The sequence below is a fragment of the Equus quagga genome, chromosome 13 (genome assembly GCF_021613505.1).
Source record: "Equus quagga isolate Etosha38 chromosome 13, UCLA_HA_Equagga_1.0, whole genome shotgun sequence".
NCBI classification, from domain to species: domain Eukaryota; kingdom Metazoa; phylum Chordata; class Mammalia; order Perissodactyla; family Equidae; genus Equus; species Equus quagga.
The window spans coordinates 31,463,855-31,486,564 of NC_060279.1; the positions used below are offsets into that span (position 1 = coordinate 31,463,855).

A 22,710-nucleotide genomic window follows, 5' to 3' on the forward strand; every position below is an offset into this window, starting at 1 on the left:
AACAAAGTGGCTTAACAGTGGAAACATTTTCAAGTATCTTTTTAACAGGTAATTTGATCATTTGATTTTCATAAATGTATTAATTTTCTTTCAATCCTACGTAAAACAGCAAGGCAAAACTTTATTTTTGAAAGTGCAATATTTCCAAATGAAGAAGTAGCTGCCAAATTTATGTGAAAATAAAGGCAAAAAATAGGATTTCCTAAAAGACAAAATAAAAGATGTAACAGTTGTAAGGTGTTGACAGAAAAAGTCCTAATCAGCATTCAGTTCACATGCCCGCAAGAGTTAATCTACCTTGAGAGTTCGTGCAGAGAAAGCCAAAGTATTTACAACTGTAAAAGTACCAACAGTAGACTATTTAACACAATAGCCTGAAAAATATAAAGAATCATATAAAGCATTGTGCTTCCAGGCCTCTCATCAGTCGTAATTTGTTGGATATGGGGGCATTGGTTATAAAACAAATTTGGTATGCTTTGAGAATTTTGAATGACGATGGAAGAGGGTAATATTTCTAAAAATATCAGTTTGTTTTTCCCCGTGGCTATTGGAAATGATCTTTCTGTTGCATGGGTTTCTTTTAAAAAGAACATGGTTCTTTAAAGAACATGGTTTAAAAAACATGGTTAAAAAGAACCATGGTGTACATGGTTACTCTGAAACTGTAGGAAAAGTGTCAGAGTATCTTTGAACCTCCCACACTTTCTATAGTAACCTCCAATACCCTACCTAGTAATCTCGAGTACCTTATGAGACATGTGCCCAGCAGTGCCTTTCCTTCCTGTCCCGTGGGGTCCCGCACTTCACTTTGATAGAACATTCATTTTCACAATAATAGTGACAGAAGGTTCTGCCACATGCCGTTTGTGTGACTTGCGGCATGTTATTGTGAGGATTTTGTAAGAATTTTGCCTGGTGCATACATGGTAGAAGCTTAAGAATTTTGTGTGTAGGTAAAGTAGAGTTGTCCTTTATTGTTTTAATCATTCCATAAGTATGCTATCTAGTCTGACATTTTGGCCTTTTATTTTTTCTTGGCTCAAGAGCCATTTTAGCTTATCTCAGCAAACACCCTCTGTTTTCTGTCCTCTAGGAAGTTCCAGTTGCAGACATCTCTAGGACTGCTTCCTCCAGAGAGTGGAGGGTGAGCAGTCTGTCCTGTGCAGGTTGGTAGTCTCTCTCAGGCTATGTAGAGAGAGCTTGTGGTAGAATGGGGTGCTAAGAGCGCTGACCTGTGATTTTGGACAGTGGTCTTCAAACATGTTTGCATCCATAAGTGCTAAGAGAATTTTGGAAAATTCTTTATCCTATCACGTAGCTTTGACGCTAGCTTTTTTCACCATATGAGTAAAGAGTTGTAAAGGATGTTAATTTCTGACATATTGTAAATATTAACATTTTAAAATAATTGGTTCAATTCTTTTAAATGTATTTGGTGGGCTCTAAATACTGTAATAATTTGCCCTATTGTCATTTGTTTAAAAATACATGAAGAAGCTCTTATTTGCGTCAGAAATGTTCATTTTTCCTTTTTTCTCCTTGAAATCATATTTCAGTTCCACTTTCCCCAAAAAATGTTAACTTAATTTCAATTATTTTTGTGCTCGAAAATTTTTTCTTGATTGGTCTTTCATCCTTCTGTAACAAAAATCTGTAGGTACATTGGAATGATTTTATTTCCTGTTCTCATAAGTCTCTTCAGTGTTAATTTCTTTTGGATTGCATTGCTACAGTTATTAGCATAAGTTAATCAAAGCAAGTAGATATACATTTTGATAAGTAATTAAACATAAAAGGTAGAATTTCATTGAAAAGCAACTTGGTGAGATAGATGGAGCTTTCCCACCCAGGTATTTCATGTATTAGTGGATCATTACGTTGCTAGAATAAGATTTTTTCACTTGTATAGATAGAAACTTTGAGAAATGCTGTTGACATAAGTAGATGGGAATGGAAGGACTTTGTTATATCAAGGTCACTCAGTTTTTACCTTTCCTATTATAGGTCAGAACTGAATGTATTTTTATGAATCAACCAGTTGCCACTTATCCCCTTTAATTTTATTGAAAGCAGAAAACTAGAAGCTTCCAGACTTGTAGAAGGATTTGTTACTCAGTCATTCTCATTCACTTTTTTAAATTATATTTTAAATTTTTATTTATTCATTGTTTATATGGATTTTAACTTGAAATAATATTTTGGATGTATTGGATTAAATATATATATATTTTCCTTTCTTTTAAACTAAAAAAAATGAAAAACAGTTCACCAGTTTCTCTAACCACCCCACCCCCTGCCTCAGGCAACCACTGATCTGTTCTCTATATCTAAGAGCTTGTAATATATATATTTAGATTTCACGTATAAGATATTATAAGATAATGTCTTTCTCCTTCTGACTTGTTTCATTTAACCTAATGTCCTTGAGGTCCATCTTTGTTGCTGCAAATGGCAAAATTTCATTCTTTTTTATGGCTGAATAATATTCCATTGTGTATGTGTGTGTGCCTGTGTGTGTGTACACACCACAGTTTCTTTATCTATTTATCTGTTGATGGGCACTTAGGTTGGTTCCATATCTTGGCTATTGTAAATAATGCTGCAGTGATGGTAGGGGTACGTATATCTTTTTAAGTTAGTGTTTTCATTTTCCTTGGATAAATACCCAGAAGTGGAATTGCTGGATCATGTGACAGTTCTGTTTTTAACTTTTTGAGAAACCTCCATATTGTTTTCCATAGTGGCTACAACAGTTTACATTCCCATTAACAGTGCACAAGGATTCCCTTTTTTCTTACATCCTTGCCAACTCTTGTTATCTCTCGCCTTTGTGATGACCGCCGTACTGACAGGTGTGAGGTGATATCTCATTGTGATTTTGATTTGCTTTTCCCTGATGATTAATGATGTAGAGCATCTTTTTATGTACCTGTTGACCATCTGTATATCTCTTTGGAAAAATGTCTATTCAGATCTTCTGCCTGTTTTCACATTGGATTGTTTGTTTTCTTGCTATTGAATTATATGGTTCTTTATGTGTTTTGGATATCAGCCCCTTATCAGATATATGATTTGCAAATATTTTCTCCCATTCTCTAGATTACTGTTTTATTTTGGTGGTGTCTCCTTGGCTGTGCAGAAAATTTTTAGTTCAATGTAGCCCCACTTGTTTATTTTTGCTTTTGTCACTTTTTGCTTTTAGTGTCAGATTAAAAAAAATCATTACCAAGACCTATGTCAAGGAGCTTACCACCTGTGTTTTCTTTTAGGAGTTTTATAATTTCAGGTCTTATGTTCAAGTCTATAATTTATTTTGAGTTAATTTTTGTGTATGGTGTAAGATAGTGGTCCAGTTTCATTCTTTTGCCATGTGGCTGTCCAATTTTCCCATTACTATTTATTGAAGAGACTGTCCTTTCTTCGTTGTATATTCTTGGCTTCTTTGTTGTAAATTGACATATATGTGTGGTTTTATTTCTGGGGTATTCTGTTCCAGTGATCTATGTGTCTGTTTTTATACCAGTACCACACTGTTTTAATTACTATAGATTTGTAATACAGTTTGAAATTGGGGAGCATGATGCCTCCAGCTTTGCTCTTTTTCAAGGTTACTTTAGTTATTTGGGATCTTTTATCTATACAAATTTTAGGAGTGTTTATTCTCTTTCTGTGAAAAATGCCATTGGAATTTTGATAGGAATTGCATTGAATCTTTGGGTAGTACGGACATTTTAACAATGTTAATTCTTCCAATCCATGAGCATGGAATATCTTTCCATTTGTTTGTGTGTTCTTCGATTTCTTTCATCAGCGTCTTGTAGTTTTCAACATGCAATTCTTTCACCTCCTTGGTTAAATTTATTCCTAGGTATTTTGTTCTTCTTGATGCAATTGTAAGTGAGATTTTCTTAATTTCTCTTTCTGGTAATTCATTATTAGTGTATAGAACCACAATAGATTTTTGTGTACTGATTTTGTATCCTGCGACTTGACTGAATTTATTAGTTCTAACAGTTTTTTTGATGGAGTCTTTAGGGTTTTCCATATATAATATCATGTCATCTGCAAATAGTGACAGTTTTACTTCTTCCTTTCCAGTTTGGATGCCTTTTATTTCTTTTTCTTGCCTAATTTTCTGGCGAGGACTTCCAATACTATGCCCAAAAGTGGTGAGAGTGGGCATCCTTGTCTTGTTCCTGATCTTAGAGGAAAGCTTTCACCTTTTCTCTTTGAGTATGTTAGATGTAAGCTTGTCATATATGGCCTTTATTATGTTTAGGTATGTTCCCTCGGTACCTGCTTTGTTGAGAGTTTTGATCATAAGTGGATGTTGAATTTTGTCAGATGCGTTCTCTGCATGTATTGAAATGATCATATGATTTTCATCCTTCATTTTGTTAATGTGGCGTATATCACATTGACTCATTTGCAGATATTGAACCATCCTTGCATCCCTGGAATCACACTTGATCTTGGTGTATGATCCTTTTAATGTATTGTTGAATTCAGTTTGCTAATATTTTGTTGAGGATTTTTGCATCTGTGTTCATCAGGGATATTGGCCTGTGATTTTCTTCTCTTGCGGTGTCCTTGTCTGGTTTTGGTATCAGGGTAATGCTGGCCTTGTAAAATGAGTTTGGAAGTGTTCCTTCCTCTTTTACTTTTTGGAAGTTTGAGAAGAATTGGTATTAATTCTTTAAATGTTTGGCCCTGTACTTTTGTTTATTGGGAGGCTTTTGATTATTTGATTCAATCTCCTTGCTAGTAATCGGTCTGTTTAGATTTTCTGTTTCTTCTAGATTTGCTGTATGTTTCTAGGAATTTATCCATTTCTTCTAGGTTGTCCAATTTGTTGGTGTATGATTGTTCATCGTAGTCTCTTATGATCCTTTGTATTTCTCTGGTGTCAGCTGTAACATTTCTTTCATTTCTGATTTTATTTATTTGAGTCCTCTCTTTTTTTCTTTATGAGTCTAGCTAAAGGCTTGTCAATTTTATTTGTCTTTTCAAAGAACCAACTCTTAATTTCATTGGTCTTTCCTATTGTCTTTTTAGTCTCTTCTTTCATTTATTTCTGCTCTAGCCTTTGTTATTTCTTTTCCTCTACTACCTTTGGGTTTCATTTGTTCTTTTTTTTCTAGTAAAGTTAGGTTGTTTATGTGAGACTTTTCATGTTTCTTGAGGTAGGCATTTTTGCTATGAACTTCCCTCCTAGAACTGCTTTTGCTGCATCCCATAAATTTTGATACATTACATTTCCATTTTCAATTGTCTCAAGGTATTTTTTGATTTCTCCTTTGATTTCATCTTTGACCCATTGGTTGTTTAGTAGCATGTTGTTTAATCTCCACCTATTGGTGAATTTTCCAATTTTCTTCATGTAATTAATTTCTAGCTTCATACCCTCATGGTCAGAAAAGATGCTTGATATGATTTCAGTCCTCTTAAATTGATTGAGACTTGTTTTGTGGCCTAACATATGATCTATCTTGGAAAGTGTTCCATGTGCACTTCATAAGAATGTGAATTTTGTTGATTTTGGATGGAATGTTTGGTAAATATTTGTTAAGTCCGTCTGGTCTAATGTGTCATCTAAAGCCATTGTTTCTTTATTGATTTTCTGTCTGGATGATCTACCTGTTAATGTAAGTGGGGTATTAAAGCCCCCTACTATTATTGTATTGCTATTTCTCCCTTTAGGCCTGTTAATATTTGTTTTATATATTTAGATGCCCCTCTGTTGGATGCATAAATATTTACAAATTTTATATCTTTTTGTTGGATTGACCCCTTTATCATTGTATAACACCCTTCTTTATCTCTTATTACGGTCTTTGTTTTAAAGTCTATTTTGTCTGATATAAGTATAGTTACTTTGGTTTCCATTTGTGTGGAATATCTTTTTCCATCCCTTCATTTTCAGTCTGTGTGTGTCCTTACATCTAAAGTGAGCTTCTTGTAGGCAGGCGGCAAGGGTCTTTTTAAAAATTTTTATCCATTCAGCCACTCTATATCTTTTTTTTTTTTTGAGGAAGATTGGCCCTGAACAAACATCTATTGCCAGTCTTCCTCTTTTTGCTTGAGGAAGGTTGTTGCTGAGCTAACATCTTTGCCAGTCGTCCTCTGTTTTGTATGTGGAATGTGCATGGCTTGATGAGTAGTATGTAGGTCTGCACCCAGGATCTGAACCGGCAAACCCTAGGCCATCAATGCAGAGCAGACTAACCTAACCACTACGCCACTGGGCTGGCCACCACTCTGTGTCTTTTGATTGGAGAATTTAGTCCATTTACATGTAAAGTGATTATTGACAGGTATGTGCTTATTGTCTTTTTGTTAATTGTTTTCTTGCTGTTTTTGTAGTTTCCCTCTCTTTGTTTCTTCTCTTGGTCTCCTCTATTGTGGTTGGATGACTTTCTTTAGTAGTATGCTTGTATTCCTTTCTCTTTATCTTTTGTGTATTTACTATAGGTTTTTGCTTTGTGGTTACCATAAGGCTTACATGTAACAACTTACATCTATAATAGTCTATTTTATGTTGATAACAAGTTAAGTTTAATCCCATTGTAAAGCTCAACATTATTATTTTCCTCCCCATATTTTGTTTTTGATGTCACATTTTACATCTTTTTTATCTTGTGTACCCCTTAACTAATTATTATAATCATAATTATCTTTACTTTTGTCTTTTAACCTTTATACTAGCTTTATAAGTGATTAATTCACTACCTTTACAATATATTTACCTTTACAGTGAAATTTATTCTTTCATATGTGTTCTTGTTACTAATTAATGCCCTTTCTTTTCAGGGCTTTCTTTCTTTTCTTTTCATTCACTTTTTAGTGTCAGCACTAGTATTTCACATCATCTGTTTGTATGGCCACTGATTTAGGAAACTTGGATTCCTGCCTATCTTTGCCAGTTACTTACTAAGTATCAGTATTTATCTATAGAAGAGGGTTCCTTCAGCCCTTAACATTCCACAGTTTTGTAATTGGCCTTGAGTGTCCTATAATTGTTTTCTCACTACTGATTGCACATACCAAGTACTTCTCGAATTCAAACCTGCATAAGGTGGTTGGCATTTGTAATCTTTTGGTGATGTCTTGAAGGATTGATATCCCTTGCCACTTGCCAACATTCCCCTCAACTGGATACCAACTGGATTTCTCATAGGTCCTAGGACCCTGTGTCCTACTCTCACAGGTGTTGTTCCTTTTTCCTAGCTTCCTTCCCTCCACCCACCTTCCTTTTCCTTACCTGGATAACCCCTGCTCATCTTTCTGTATGCATTCTGTCATGGCCTCTCCTAGGCAGTCCTCCCTGGAGTGATTGGGTGTCCCTTTGCTGTGTTGCTAAAGCATCTTAACAGACCTCAGTGATAAAATTCCCTCCACCCTGTGTGGTCCTTGCTTGTTTAGCCTATTCTCTTCTCTAGACTGAGTTCTTAGGATCAGGGACTGTGTTTTTCCTCACTGTTGTTGGAGACTCATGCATGGGCTAAAAACAGCCCAGGTAGGTTTTCAATAAATATTTGTTGAATAACTAAATATTAAGGACCTCTTTCTCAAACTCCTTGGCATCTTCACTTGGATATATATCAGGAATCTCAGTATGTCCAATATTTAACTCTTGAGCTTCCCCTCAAACGTACTCAACCTGTGTAACGTTCCTTATCTCAGTTGATGACATCTTCATCCTTCTAGTTGCTCAGGCCTAAAGCCTTAGAGTCATTCTTGACTACTCTCTTTCACTTCTATCCAAGCCATTGAGAAATCTTGATCTTCTTGCCTATATGTCCACAAACTGACCACTTTTCACCTCTACTTCCTCCACCTGGTCCAAGCCACCAGCATCTCTCAGTTGCGTCATTGCTATAGTGTCCTAACACATCTCCCCGTTCTGCCTTTGTCCCTAAATGCTCTATTCTCATCACAGCTAGCAGCCAGAGTGATCCTGTTAACATGAAGATTGGATAATAAGTTCCCTGCTCCACTGACAATCCTGCAATAGCCTCCCATTTCACTCCCAATAAAAGCCACAGTCCTTACAAAGATCCACAAGGTCCTACAGATGGGTCTTGCATTGGCTGTTCATTCTGCGAGGACAGCACTTCCTTCAGAGATCAGTCTGATTAATTCTCTCACCTTCTTGTGGTCACCCTATGTAAAATTGCACTCAGTAGGCCCTCAAATATTTGTTGAAGAAGTGGTTGGAGAATGCATTCCTTCTCTCAGTTACCTCTTCTAATGTTAATTAGCATTTAGACCTGGTTGCTTTGGCTGTTGCTGGGAGATGTGGGTAGTTGTCCCTTTGCTGGGCACACTGCACTTCCTCTTGCGGTCCCTTCACCTGGATAGGACTGCTGACACATTGTCATCCACAGAGCTCAGTATAGCTGTACATGCTAGATGGCTTAGGCGCCTGTTTAATGGTGCATTTTTTTTTCAGTTTTTTTTTATTGAGTTATTGATAGGTTACAATCTTGTGAAATTTCAATTGTACATTAAGGTTTGTCAGTCATGTTGTAGGTGCACCACTTCACCCTTTGTGCCCACCCCCCACCCACCTTTCCCCTGGTATCCACTAAACTGTTCTTGGTCCATAGTTTTAAATTCCTCATATGAGTGGAGTCGTACACAGATTATCTTTCTCTTGCTGGCTTATTTCACTTAACATAATTCTCTCAAGGTCCATCCATGTTATTGCAAATGGAATGATTTTGTTCTGTTTTGCAGCTGAGTAGTATTCCATTGTATATATGTACCACATCTTCTTTATCCATTCGTCTGTTGATGGGCACTTAGGTTGCTTCCACGTCTTGGCTATTGTAAACATAATGGTGCATTTTTTTTTTTTAAGATTTTTTATTTTTTTCCTTTTTCTCCCCAAAGCCCCTCGGTACATAGTTGTATATTCTTCATTGTGGGTCCTTCTAGTTGTGGCATGTGGGACGCTGCCCCAGCGTGGTTTGATGAGCAGTGCCATGTCCACGCCCAGGATTCGAACCAACGAAACATTGGGCCGCCTGCAGCGGAGCGCATGAACTTAACCACTCGGCCACAGGGCCAGCCCCTAATGGTGCATTTTTAAAGATAGAAAATCGACTGACGAGTAAGCTTAACATCTTGCTATCAAGTTCTTACTAGGGATGTCACCTATTTTGTTTAATTAAATGCTTGTTGATACGAACTGGATCTTTCCTTTAACTCAAGAAATGCTAGAAGAGGAGCTCTTTTAAGCCAAAATGATTATCTTTCCTATCTTAGGGGAAGGTAGATCCATCTAGAGAAAAGCTGTCTCTGCTTTGGACAGCTTGCATTAGCCTGAATATAGGCTTTTTGTAGCATGGATTGGAGTTGGGAAAGTGCTGAGCAGAGCTATAAAGTAGGCAAACATGGTAACTTTTTAGCTTCCTCTGAGTTTAGTGTGGCTTGTAGGGAATAGGGTATGTCCTTATTGAATTGGAGAGACACGGTGTGACAAAGACACTTTCCAAAGCTATGTGTAATTTTGTGTTGTCCCACTGGGATTATTTGTGTACTTCCTTTCATCAACACAGATGACATATAATTATACGTATTATAAACTTTAGTTTCTGCTGTAAAACAGCAGTGTCAAGATCTGAGGTGCTGCTGTTTAAAACGTTTTCTTTTTTTAACAAAGTTGCATTTAACAAATGCAAGCACTCTGTAAACTGAAGCAGTTATGGTCTTTACTATTCTAGTACATTTATGATAGGATTGGTAATAAGAAGTGGTTCTGAGCAGGAATAGAACTCAGAACCCAGGGCAAAATACCCAGGGGACCCTGGGTAGCCTGTCCCATCTGTGTGGCTCACAGGTTGGCATCTCTGCCAACAGGTGTGCTGGGATCAGAGGATGTTTATTGAAGCAGCTGTGGTGTGACTGCCCTTTGTCTCAGTAGAGGGTTTCTGAGGGTGCATTTATTTTTTAAAGATTGGCGCCTGAGCTAACATCTGTTGCCAATCTTCCTTTTTTTTTTTCCTTATTCTCCCCGAAGCCCCCAGTACATAGTTATATACTCTAGTTGTAGGTCCTTCTGGTTGTGCTATGTGGGACGCCACCTCAGCATGGCCTGATGAGCAGTGCCGTGTCTGTGCCCGGGATCCAAACCCGTGAAACCCTGGTCAGCTGAAGCAGAGCGCACGAACTTAACCACTCGGCTGTGGGCTGGCCCCTGAGGGTACGTTTCTATTGTATGGCTTATTGGTTATCTGAGGGAGCTTTCTCTGGAATTTCTCTATAAACTGAGCTTGATGAGGAGATTGGCTAAGACTCCTGCTGTTTCGGGTGAGGCGCCTCTTCTGTTGATTTTTCTATTGAAATAAAACACGCTATTTTGATTAGTCAATAGCTTCATTTTTCTCCACCCCCCCTTTGTAGAGGAAGTAAACATTTGAAAGCAGACAGAGGAGAATATGGAGTGACACATAGTATTTGAAGGGGAGAGGCGGTGAATACTCTTCTGGAAGGAGATGCAGGCGGAGCCCTCCTCTGCTTGTCTGACTGGAGGATGCGGAGTGGAGTGTGTACTGGATTGACCATTTGGCTTTTAGAGGACGTGATCAGGAGATGTCAAGCTTGAGGTGGAAAAGCTTGTGTTTTGGACATGTCCTCTGAGAAGAGCTAAGTCCTGCCACGAGACTCCTTTGGCAGGTGTTGGTGGAGTTTAAGGTCTTTTTGGTGTGGAACAGAATGGAAGCTTCAGGATGTCTCTACTTCAAACAAAGATTGAAGTTAGAGCTCCCTGGTTTGTTGGAAAATGCTTTCTTGCTGTAAGTCCAAATGGCTCGATGGGGTGGAAATATCATGGCCTTCGGAGTCAGCCAGGCGGCTTGTGTTAACATCCCAGCTTGACCACTTTTAATCTGTTTCTTCTGAACTCCCTTCTACCTCTGTGAAAAGGAGATAATGTCTAGTAAGTAGAATTATTGTTAGGATTCAATGAGAAAATGTGTGCAAAAGTATATACATAGCCATGTTTCTGCGTGAGCAGACTCGTCTGCCGGCACCAAGGTTGGTGCCTTGGGGCAGGTGTGCTGTCAGAGCAGCCACCTTGCTGTCCACTTCTAACCAGCACAGCTGCCCCGGCACGTGAGCCTGACGGGTGTCCAGGTGTGCTGGCATTGATAGCGATGAGGACCTGTTGGGACAGTTTGAGTCTCACTAATGTGATGTTATTTATTTCAGGCAGTAACCTTTCTTTTCTGATAAGGCCCATGACTGGCCAGATATTGGCCACTCTCTTCTGTGACTGACCTTTCAGTTTTCTTCTTCTCTTGTTATCAGCTTGCTGTAGTCCTTAGCAATCCTTTTCTGTTGTTAAGTTGGATCTTTTCTTTAAAAGAGTTAAGTGGACTTGTTTTATAATGGGTAATTAGGGGAAAGGAAAGCAGTTTATTAACATTATTTTATTTTATTTTAAAGATTTTATTTTTTCCTTTTTCTCCCCAAAGCCCCCCGGTACATAGTTATGTATTCTTCGTTGTGGGTTCTTCTAGTTGTGGCATGTGGGATGCCGCCTCAGCGTGGTCTGATGAGCAGTGCCATGTCTGCGCCCAGGATTCGAACCAACGAAACACTGGGCTGCCTGCAGCGGAGCGCGCGAACTTAACCATTCGGCCACGGGGCCAGCCCCAACGTTATATTTTTTTTTTTTTAAACCCGTTTAATTAAAAATAGAATGCCTAAAGGGAAAACAGGATTGAAACAAAAAGACAGCCCACTAATAGGGAATAAATATTTACAAGTTATTTATCTGACAAAGGGTTAATCTCCATAATATATAAAGAACTCACACAGCTCAACAACAAAAAATCAAACAACCTGATCAAAAAATGGGCAGAGGACATGAACAGGCATTTCTCCAAAGAAGATATACGGATGGCCAATAGACACATGAAAAGATGCTCATCATCACTAATCATCAGGGAAATGCAAATCAAAACTACACTAAGATATCACCTTACACCTGTTAGAATGGTAAAAATATCCAAAACCAAGAGTGACAAATGTTGGAGAGGCTGTGGAGAAAAAGGAACCCTCATACACTATTGGTGGGAATGCAAACTGGTGCAGCCACTATGGAAAACAGTATGGAGATTTCTCAAAAAGTTAAAAGTAGAAATACCTTATGACCCAGCCATCCCACTACCGGGTATCTATCCTAAGAACCTGAAATCAGCAATTCCAAAAGTCCCATGCACCCCTATGTTCATCGCAGCATTATTCACAATAGCCAAGACGTGGAACCAACCTAAGTGCCCAGCAACTGATGATTGGATAAAGAAGATATGGTATATATATACAATGGAGTACTACTCGGCCATAAAAAAGGACAAAGTCCTCCCATTCACAACAACATGGATGGACCTTGAGGCTATTATGTTGAGTGAAATAAGCCAGACAGAGAAAGACGAACTCTGTATGACTCCACTCATAGGTGGTAGTTAACATATAGACAAAGAGAACTGATTGGTGGTTACCAGGGGAAAGGCAGGGTGGGGGGAGGGCACAAAGGGTGAAGTGGTGCACCTACAACATGACTAACAATAATGTACAACTGTAATTTCACAAGGTTGTTAACTATCATAATCTTAATAAAAAAATAGAATGCCTAGGAAAGTGTGTAAATTATAAATGTATGGTTCAGTGAATTATCATAGAGTGAACACACCTGTGTAAGTTCCCCCAAAGTCAAGAAATAGATTATGACCAGCACCCCAGAAAGCCCCTCCCATCATTACCCCCTCCTGGCAATGATTTCTGGATGACCTAGTAGAGACAAGGCAGCATTTTATAGCTGTAGGGTTACCAAGACTTGTATGACTGTAGGAACGTAGTCTTCTGTAGGAGATACATAAATATGAAAATAAAGTCGCCATGTGCCTAGCAAAATCCTCCTGCTCCTTTAATCTAGCTCACAAATTGTCTCCTGAAGCTTTCACCCTTGTCTGTCCCTGAAGGAAAAGGTCTGTGTCTTCATTCATTCGTTCATTCAGTAAATATTTATTGATTTCTTACAAAGTGCCAGGCACTCTTTTAGATGCTGGGAATACAGCAGTGCATTAGATAAACTCTTGACCTCGTGGAGCTTACATGTCTAGGTCTGACCCATCTGTCCGAACCCAGTGCCTAACTTAGTACCTGACCGCGTGGTAGGTGTTTAAGAGATGTCTGCCAAGCCGAACTAAATATATTCCCTTTTCCGTTCTGTGGCATTCATCCTCTTGCATTGTGGTCAGCTATCATACCTCTGACTTATACAGGTTATCTTTGTATTCTAAGCCTCTTGCCTAGAGAGGGCTTCTGTCTGATTATTGAAGGTGTGATAAGTGCCAAGTAAGTGTTGCAGTCAGTGAGTGCTGTCAGAGGTCAAGAGGAGTTGGAGAGTGTTAATGGCTATGATAAAGCTTTTCCTGCTGAAATCGCCAATAATCACCTAATCCCTAAATCCCCTCAAAGTTGTTGGTTCCTTATCTTACTTTTCTGTAAGTTTGACAATGACCCTTTCCTCTGGGCAACTTTCTTGATTTTTCTTGCTCTTGGCTGGCTTTCTTTCTACCTCTCACTATTCTTTCTCAGTCCTCTCTGTGGGTGTTTCTCTGCCTGGGAATATTCATGTGTCAGAATCCCCTCCTTGGTTCACCTTTTTTTCCCTCTCCATATTTTTTTTTTTTGAGGAAGATTAGCCCTGAGCTAACATCTGCTGCCAATCCTCCTCTTTTTGCTGAGGAAGACTGGCCCTGAGCTAACATCCGTGCCTATCTTCTTCTGCTTTATATGTGGGACGCCTACCACAGCATGGCTTGACAAGCGGTGCCATTTCTGCACCCAGGATCCAAACTGGTGAACCCTGGGCCGCCGAAGCAGAACGTGCGCACTTAACCACTGTGCCACCACGATGGCCCCTCCCTCTCCATATTCTGTTTCCTCCATTTGTTGATGACTCCCAGGTTATTTCCTGCCGTAGGTCCTTTCCTGGCTTCCTTTCCCGCTTATTCAGCTGTCTCCTGGGCATTGCCATTTGATGTTCTTTTTTTTTAAAAAAAAAATACGGAACACTTCACAAATTTGCGTGTCATCCTTGCACAGGGGCCATGCTAATCTTCTCTGTATCATTCCAATTTTAGTATATGTGCTGCTGAAACGAGCACACCATTTGATGTTCTTGAACTAAGTTTGTTCAGAACTAGATCCCTAATACCTAACCTCCCCTCCTCCCAACCACACACTTGCTGTGCTCCCTGTATTTTCTCTCCACACAAATGCACAGGACACAAACCTTGTGTCATCTCTGCTGCTCTCCAGCCAGTGCTCCCCCATCCTCCTGCATCCATCCAGGCTTCCAGGGTCCTGTCAGTTCTACTTTCTGAATTTCTCTTGAAGTTACCCTCCCGCCCCCATCCATCATTTCCTGCCTAGATAACTCTTCGGTGGCTGACTTCCCAGCCACCGATCTGGAACTCCTTCAAAACATTCTCCACATTGCTGCTAGAGTGATCTTTAAAAAAATGCAGCTCTGATCATGCCTGTCACTCCCCTAAAAATTCTTTAGTGGCTCTTTGCCTTCAGTCTTGCTGTCAGCACTGCCTCCCACCTAAGCCTTACAGCTCAGTCTCTCTAGCTTTACTTCCTGTCATTCCCATACGCCATGGCTGTCCTTTCCCATCCTAACTGTCAACTTCTTCCAGTTCTCAGATCTCAGAGAGCTCCCCTTCACACCTCTGGATGTGTTGCTGCTTCTGCTTGAAATAGCGTCCCCTCCCCTTTGGTCTGGTCACTTCAAAGCCCTAGGGAGTGTTCTCTGTCAGTCCACTACAGTCTGCAGTGAGGTTCCCATCCTATGTTTTCTTGCTCCAGCACCCTGTGCTGCTGTTTACTTAATTGTCTTCCCAGTAGACTGACCGTTTTAAGAGCAATGTTTTTCATCTCTATCCACTATACCTAGAATATCATAGGCGCTCAAAAATAACATTGAGTGAATGTAAGGAGGTATTTTTCTCTTCTTTTAAAGATTTTTTTTTTTTTCCTTTTTTTCCCCAAAGCCCCCTGGTACATAGTTGCATATTCTTCGTTGTGGGTCCTTCTAGTTGTGGCCTGTGGGACGCTGCCTCAGCGTGGTCTGATGAGCAGTGCCATGTCCGTGCCCAGGATTCGAACCAACGAAACACTGGGCCGCCTGCAGCGGAGCGCACAGACTTAACCACTCGGCCACGGGGCCAGCCCCAGGGATGGCAGAGATTTTTAATTTATTAGAAAGAAAGACTTTTATCACCTTTTACCATATTTGTTTTCTTAATCAAAAGTAACACATGCTCTTCTGGAACACGGGCGTACTGTTGGAGCACCATCAGTTGTCTATTCCACTGCCTTATTTTATTTTCCTCATATCACTTACTATGATCTGAAATTATTTGTATGTGTGTTTATTATCTATTTCCTTTCAAAATGCTTTTACTAATAATAGCTAATATTTTCTGAGCACTGGATACATGCTGTTCTAAGTGTTTTATATGCATTAGCTCCTTTAGTCCTAAGAGCCCCGTGAGGGAAGTTCCTGTAATTATCCCCGATTTCCAGATAAGGAGATTTCAGGACAGAGAAGTTAAGTAACTATCCACAGTGCCATCAGCACTAAGTGCTGGGGCTGGAATTTAAGCCCAAGTCGCCTCCCTCCAGAGTCCAAAAACCCACTCTGCTCTCCTGAGTGTCAGTGTGACCTTGACAGGACAGGTGAGCCCACCTCCGGCAGCACCTGGAAGCAGCAGCCAGCAGGAGGCTGGCCCTCAGGTGTGTGGAAGGAACACGAAATATACCAGTGGAAGGTAAAAGTAAAATCCCCCTTCAGCAGCCTTCCTCAGTACAATTTGGTTGTTTTCCTTAGAAAGCTTTTTCTTTTCAGTTATGATCATATACTTAGGCACAGATACAGTCCTTTTTACGTTCATGTTACCCGTCTCGGGAAATATTTTTTTTTCTCCACAACTTCTTGGGGACCGTGTCCCTCAAGATGTGACATTATCTTAGCTGTGCAACAGTTAACAGGATCTGAGGTGGTTTTACGTTAGCTGAGTGTGCATTTCCTTGAGGTTTGGGACAAATTTTGCCTGATCAGCAATATCCTGAGGAGAGGGTGCTCCTGCAATGGCGGCTGCCATCTGTTTTCAGGTAATTTTTACTAGAAGGTGCTGTGCCTGTAAAGAAAGTTAATGTTGTAGAATTCTAAGGATATACCTTATTTGGAGTTTTGAGCATCTTGGTTACTGACTGTGGTCTTTTTCTAGTTCCTATAATTGTGCTGATGAGAGAAAAAAGATTCTTTAAAAAATTTTTTTATAGTAACATTAGGGAGGTGGTTCGGTCTTATCTTTCCTTCTCTTCCCCTCCAGTGGGAGCAGAGGGTTTTCCTGCAGGGCAAAGGTTCTTAGATTAGCCTGGGGTCCATGGATGGGCTTCAGAAGGGCCATCAATCTCTTGAAACTGTATGTAGAATTTTGTTACTTGTGGACATTTTGCTGAGGAGAACATTCCATCCCAGATCAAGCATGAGGACAGCAAAGAGCCCTTTTTGGTGTGGATATTAATACAGTCTCAGTCTCAGGCTACAAGAATCCTGGAAGCTGACTCCATTTTGAAGATGGAGAGGCTGGCCCAGTGGCGCAGTGGTTAAGTTCGCATGTTCTGCTTTGGCAGCCCTGGGTTCGTCAGTTTGGATCCTGGGTGCGGACATGGCACCACTTGGCAAGCCATACTGTGGCAGGCGTCCCACATATAAAGCAGAGGAAAATGGGTAGGGATGTTAGCTCAGGGCCAGTCTTCCTCAGCAAAAAGAGGAGGATTGGCAGCAGATGTTAGCTCAGGGCTAATCTTCCTCAAAAAAAAAAAAAAAGTTAGAAATATTTTTTCCCAGTCTGAGAAAATGAGGTGAGTGTGAGTAAAACTCCAGAGAGGGCAGTTTGGACTCTTCCTCATTAGGGCACAGAGGATCTGACTAGTTGGGCAGACGTGTAGGCTCAGCCTGTATGCAGGGGGCACCTGTTCAGATTAAATAATCACATTTTGGTGTGACAGCAGTGTCTTACCTGCTTTGTCCCCTTCTGAGCCTTATATCTTGCAGACTAGAAATAGCTCACACCCTCATATTTAACTGGCCATTTTTGTTTACAAATGCTGCTGCTTGTGTGCATGGACATGATTACAATTTAGCCTATTTATTATTACTTTGGTAAAAGTTAAAAAAGTGTGTGGTATAAAAAGACAGGACTGCCGCAGCTCTCCCTCTTCCTGGTGCAGCAATCTTGGGCAAAGTTACTTGCTGTGCCTCATTTTCCTCATCTGTAAAATGGGTACCAAAATAGTGCCCACCTCTCAAAGATTGTAAGGCTTACATGAAATAATACAGAGAAGGCAATTGAAATGTTGCCTGGTACATGGTAAGCAGCCAATATACAGATGGCCAGCAGACACATGAAAAGATGTTCAATGTCACTAATTATTAGGGAAATGCAAATCAAAACTACAATGAGATATTACCTCATGCCTGTCAGAATGGCTGTAATTAATAAGACAAGAAATAGTAAGTGTTGGAGAGGATGTGGAGAAAAGGGCACCGTCACACTCTGCTGGTAGGAATGCAAACTGGTGCAGCCACTAGGGAAAACAGCATGGAGATTCCTCCAAAAATAAAACATAGAAATACCATATGATCCAGCTATCCCACTACACGGTATTTATCCAAAGAACATGAAATCAACAATACAAAAAGATCTATGCAACCCTATGTCCATTGCAGCGTTGTTCACAATAGCCAAGACGTGGAAGCAAACAAAGTGCCCATCAAAGGACAAATGGATAAAGAAGATGTGGTATATATATACAATGGAATGCTACTCAGCCATAAAAAAAGACAGAATCGTCCCATTTGCAACAACATGGATGGACTTTGAGGGTATGATGTTAAGTGAAATAAGTCAGACAGAGAAAGACAAACACTGTATAATTTAACTCATGTGGGAGATAAACAAACACATGGACAAAGAGAACAGATTAGTGGTTACCAGAGGAGAATAGGGTGGGGGGGTGAGTAAAAGGGGTAAGGGGGCACATATTTATGGTGATGGATAAAAACTAGACTATTGGTGGCGAGCACGATGCAGTCTATACAAAAATTGGTATATAATAATGTGCACCTGAAATTACACAATGTTATAAACCAATATGACCTCAATAAAATCAGAAAAAGTTAGCCCTTAGGAAGATGATGACTACAATAAGGACAGCTACCTCTGCTGCAAGACCTATGACCCAGCGTCAATAATCCTTCCTCCTTCACCCCATCCCATTTCCCAGAGACGGCCACTTTCAACTCTTGGTTATTTCTCTTCTTATTTATCTCTTAAAAAAATCACATTTATACTGCCATTTCCTGATTTCCCCCCTCCCAATATTAGGCATTCTTTATTGATTTCCTACTGTAGATGATTAGCTTTTAATTGATACCCCTTTCCCACACATCTTCTCTTTCTTCTAATATAATTCTATCAAGTTTTGGTTAGAGTGACCTTTAGTGTTTACATTATTATGGTCGTAGAAACATTGTTGACACCTGAGTCGCACAACAACATATGAGAGTGCTGGGTGTTATCTAACATTTTAACTGCTAATCTGAGTTGGAAAAAATGAATGGGGTATTGTTGTTTTGGCTTTAATTATGAGTGAAGTTAAAAGTGGTGGTGTGGTTGATGTCAGTTTAGCTTTATTTTGTGACCTGTTCATTCTTCTCCTCCAATGTTCAGTTTTACCTCACTGGTTTGTACAACCATTCTGGAATCTTATAAAGAATTGGTAGACCTAAACTTCTAGAAGAAATATTGGGTTTTTAGATAGACTGAGAGTTTGGAGTAGAAATGGATGGTGCTCTGTAGGTCTGTGTCAGCTTTTGATACTAGCTGCCCTTTGTGTCCTTATCCTTAGGCTGATGTCATCTATGGATAGAAAGCCTTTGGTGTGTCACAGGAAAGCACAAAGATGGGACTGCTTAGTTGCACGTGGAACAAAATGAGCCCAATGTGGGAAAAGGCAATTAATATGATTGTGAAAAGTGAACAAGAATGATAGCAGGGAAGAGCAGAGATTTCTTAAAAGTGCGTTCAATAGAAGGACTGGGCAGATTCTCATAGTTGGAATGTCAGTATTGATTTCCTTTTACTTTGTACAGTTTACCCAGAGTCGGGTGAGGGGCAGAGGATAAGGAACAAGGGGGACTTGTGATTTTGTGCATCTTGAGTGTTTACCAATGAGCCAGGTGGAGGAGGTCAGGTGGTGTACTGCATCTGCTCTGAGAACGCCAACTGGAGGCAAGACATCGTCTTTGTGCAGTACATGGCAAAATTGCGGGTCCTGGATTTGGGATGGGATGGGGGAAACGCAGAAGCAAAGCAGAATTTCTCTCTGGGGCTGCAGTTAATGAAGTAGTCCTGAAGTGACCCCGGTCTGGGACTTTCTGGCCTGTGAGATTTAGAGGGCAAGGGGGCAGGGCAGGCTGGTGGGAGTGGGAAGGAGCAGAAGTAAGATGAAGAAGCCCATGCTTGGGTACCAATTATAGTTCTATAGAAGATGATAAGATCCAGCATAGAACGAGAAACACGAGGTTAATTTCTGCTCCTTTCCCCATCTTTGGCTCTAAACTTTTGGTGTTGGGAGGTAGCCACCAGTGTTGGAAAGTGATTGTGGTGAGGGAATCTGGAATATCTGTAAAAACTGGAAAAGCTCGTTTTAGACAGGAAAACATGTCTCTTGGAATGAGTAGCAGAGGGTTTTCTTGTTCAATATCATTTTTCTTCCCTTTCTGTTCTTGGTATGGTGCCTAACTCCACATTTTTCACCTAGGCTTTCCCAGGTTTTGCTGAGGAGCTACTCCTTGAAAGTCATAAGCCTCTGTACTAGGTCATCTGTGTAAAGTAGGCATAATTAATAACACCCATTACTCAGAAAGATTGACTCGATTGACAGGTGAGGGCTTTGACCAGGATGACCCAGAAATGATGTGGAATAGGGAAAAGAACCTGAGATCGTTATGTGTCCCGGAACAGTTCTCTTCCTTAGGTACAAATTGAGGGGAACTGGATTCAATAGCCCTTAAAGTTCCTTCCAGGTCACATAGTCTGAATCTTCGCAAAGGCAAACACAAAATTCTGTTCCCTCTGTTACCTGTGTCTCAGACTTTGGAGCTGACCCTGCTCACCTGGGTATCTCTGAGATCATGTCATCCCCCTCGCCCCCAGGGGGGAGCAGGAGAGTGTGTAAAAGGTGGCATTGTGATGATGGCTTTTCTCTATGGGTTATCCTTTTGTCTCCTGGCTTCACCCACAAGCACACAGATTCTCATGCTCTTTCCTTTGTCTTAGTTTCTTTTTGAACGTTTTCATTTTGTGCCCCTGTTCTTTTTCTGGGATCTGGGTGTGGTTCTCAGGAGTGAGCCCAGAGCCCCGGCTGGATCCCTGGTACAGCCTAGCCTAGTTGGGACTTTGTGAAAAGTCCTCATACAGAGGGATGAGAATCAAGGTCAAGCTGGTAAAGCAGTTGCTGTTGCTTTGAATCAAATGTCTCTCAAATATCAAGGAAAGGCTGTTGTTCCCAAGGCTGTCCCCCTCCCAGTACCCTGGCTCTGGTTTCTTTTCTTCCAGTTGCCCCTTTCATTTTGGGTTACGGTCACGTGACCATCAGGGTCCCAGTCCTGCCTCTGTGAGCTCCATCTTCCAGCAGAGTGTGGCAGCATCACGTGGATCATGGAGAACAGACTAAAGCTGTGGACCGCTGTCAGGCTTCCGGGCTGGCACCAGGAGGCACAAGAAAGAGCAGAACCGCCTGACGATGTCTCTCCTGGATCCGATCAGAGATGGGGAAAATAGGAAAATTCAGGTGCTAGGGAGCAACTCAGTGTAGAGCAGACCAGCTCAGTGACTTTAATGCCCACCCCTATTTGCAAAGTAAAAAGAGAAAGATATTCTCCTATTGCATTTCCAACCCTTAACTTGTCAGGTATAATTATGAGAATTTTTGTTCTTCATGAAAAATAAACAAAACATGCCAAATATTTATATTTTTGAAAGCAGGCCAAGTATTATGTCTACCTACTAAATCCAGTGGGTTCTCTGCCCCACCTCCCTGCCCCCTGCCAGGTGTTGGCAGAAAGAGTCTTCATCCAAAAAGAAATTTCAGTCATCAGAGAGAAGTTCTTTTGCTTAACCTCTCTGTCCTCCCCACCCCCGAATGTCATTCCTGAATCTGTATGTATTTCTTAGAGTGTTTCTTTTCTTCTCCATTCCCTCCTCCCCTTGGTGCTTATTACCTGTGGAAATAATAGAAAGTATTCATTTTGGGCCCCTCCTATTACCAGGTTTAGATATCAGTGATTTCCTGGAACTTTTTCGTTTCCTTCTCCACGCCTTTATTGTGTCTCCCTTCTTGAGTGTTTCACAACTGGGGACCACTGAGTTATCTTCTTGGGAGCTCTTGACTCACATAGCATAAGGCTCTGGAGAAACAGTCAGGGCTTTTGGAATGTCCGTTTATGGGAGCGGTTGTATTTAGTTACTTGAATGTAAAGATCTCATCTTTCAGAGTTTCTCCCTGAGCGGTTTTAGATGCTGGGGTGCTGAACTTTCACCAGCCTTCTCAGCTGGAGCTGTGCAGTCAGAATTCCACACTCTTCTGGAGAAGCGTGAAAGTTAAGGCCACATTCGTTATCACCCTTTGTTTTGGGGTTCTGGCTGTGAGGCAGGACACCCATGGAGAGCTCCTGAGGGAGAGATAAGAAGCAGGAAAATAGCGGGTTCAGGGATGTCTTCCCCCCTCAGGCACCGTGACGCATGGGGGCAAGCTTGAGAATGCCTGCAGCATCCTACACAGAAGACAGGGCTTCACCGCTGATACCACCCCTGCCGCAGGGAGAGAGGGAGAGCAAATGGCATCTGGGCCTACGATATCAGTTCACCTCATTCAGGTGATTCCCACCCATCCCACGGAAACGAAGCTTGGTTTCTCTGGTTTCCCTCTAGGACCTCATCACTCAAATGATGCCGAGAACTGACAGATAGTCTAAGGCCCCGTTGCCAGGGTGGCCAGTGCTGCAGTGTGTGTACCAGTCTACCAGCGGACCAGTGTGATGTGTTGCCGGGTGCCAGTGGCCTTTTCAGTGAACTGTATCTTGCCCCCAGGCCCCAACGCTATCTCTTAGACTGTACATTGCTAACTCAGCCTTCTTGTTTTTAGAAAATATATCTTTTGAATCTCTTCAGATTTGAAAAAAAATCTGTACTTTCCTATGTTTCTGTCCTGGTTTTTGTTCATTTCTTCACTCAGAAGCAGCTGCCTCCCCTCCCCGCTTAGCTCTTCTCCATATCTTTTCTAGTCTGTAAAAAATAGCTTACTTTCCCTACCCCAGTCCTCACTCTTTCCCTTATACTCCTGTCTTTCCTACACTTAGTGAACCCTACTTTAGAAGAACATAATTGAGAAGATTTTAACTGGGTTTGGAAAGTTAAATAAGGTCCCTTCTGAAGGTGTAATTAATAATTTGCTAGGTACTTTGTATGCAGGGACACTGAAAAGAGAAGGGACAGAATCTATAATAAGGTATGTCCCTGGGGAACATGACGATGGCCTCTTTTTCGCCTTGAA

The 22,710-nt window shown here is 40.8% G+C and overlaps 1 protein-coding gene and 1 non-coding gene across 2 annotated transcripts in view; one reads left to right on the forward strand and one right to left on the reverse strand.

Moving 5' to 3' along the window:
* UCK2 (uridine-cytidine kinase 2) overlaps nt 1-22,710 on the forward strand; it is a 77,295-nt gene that overhangs the window by 6,556 nt on the left and 48,029 nt on the right. The gene's annotated exons all lie outside the window — the stretch shown is intronic.
* LOC124251602 (U6 spliceosomal RNA) lies at nt 14,077-14,183 on the reverse strand. Its single transcript, XR_006891795.1, has one exon. It is a non-coding gene; the product is annotated as a U6 spliceosomal RNA (small nuclear RNA).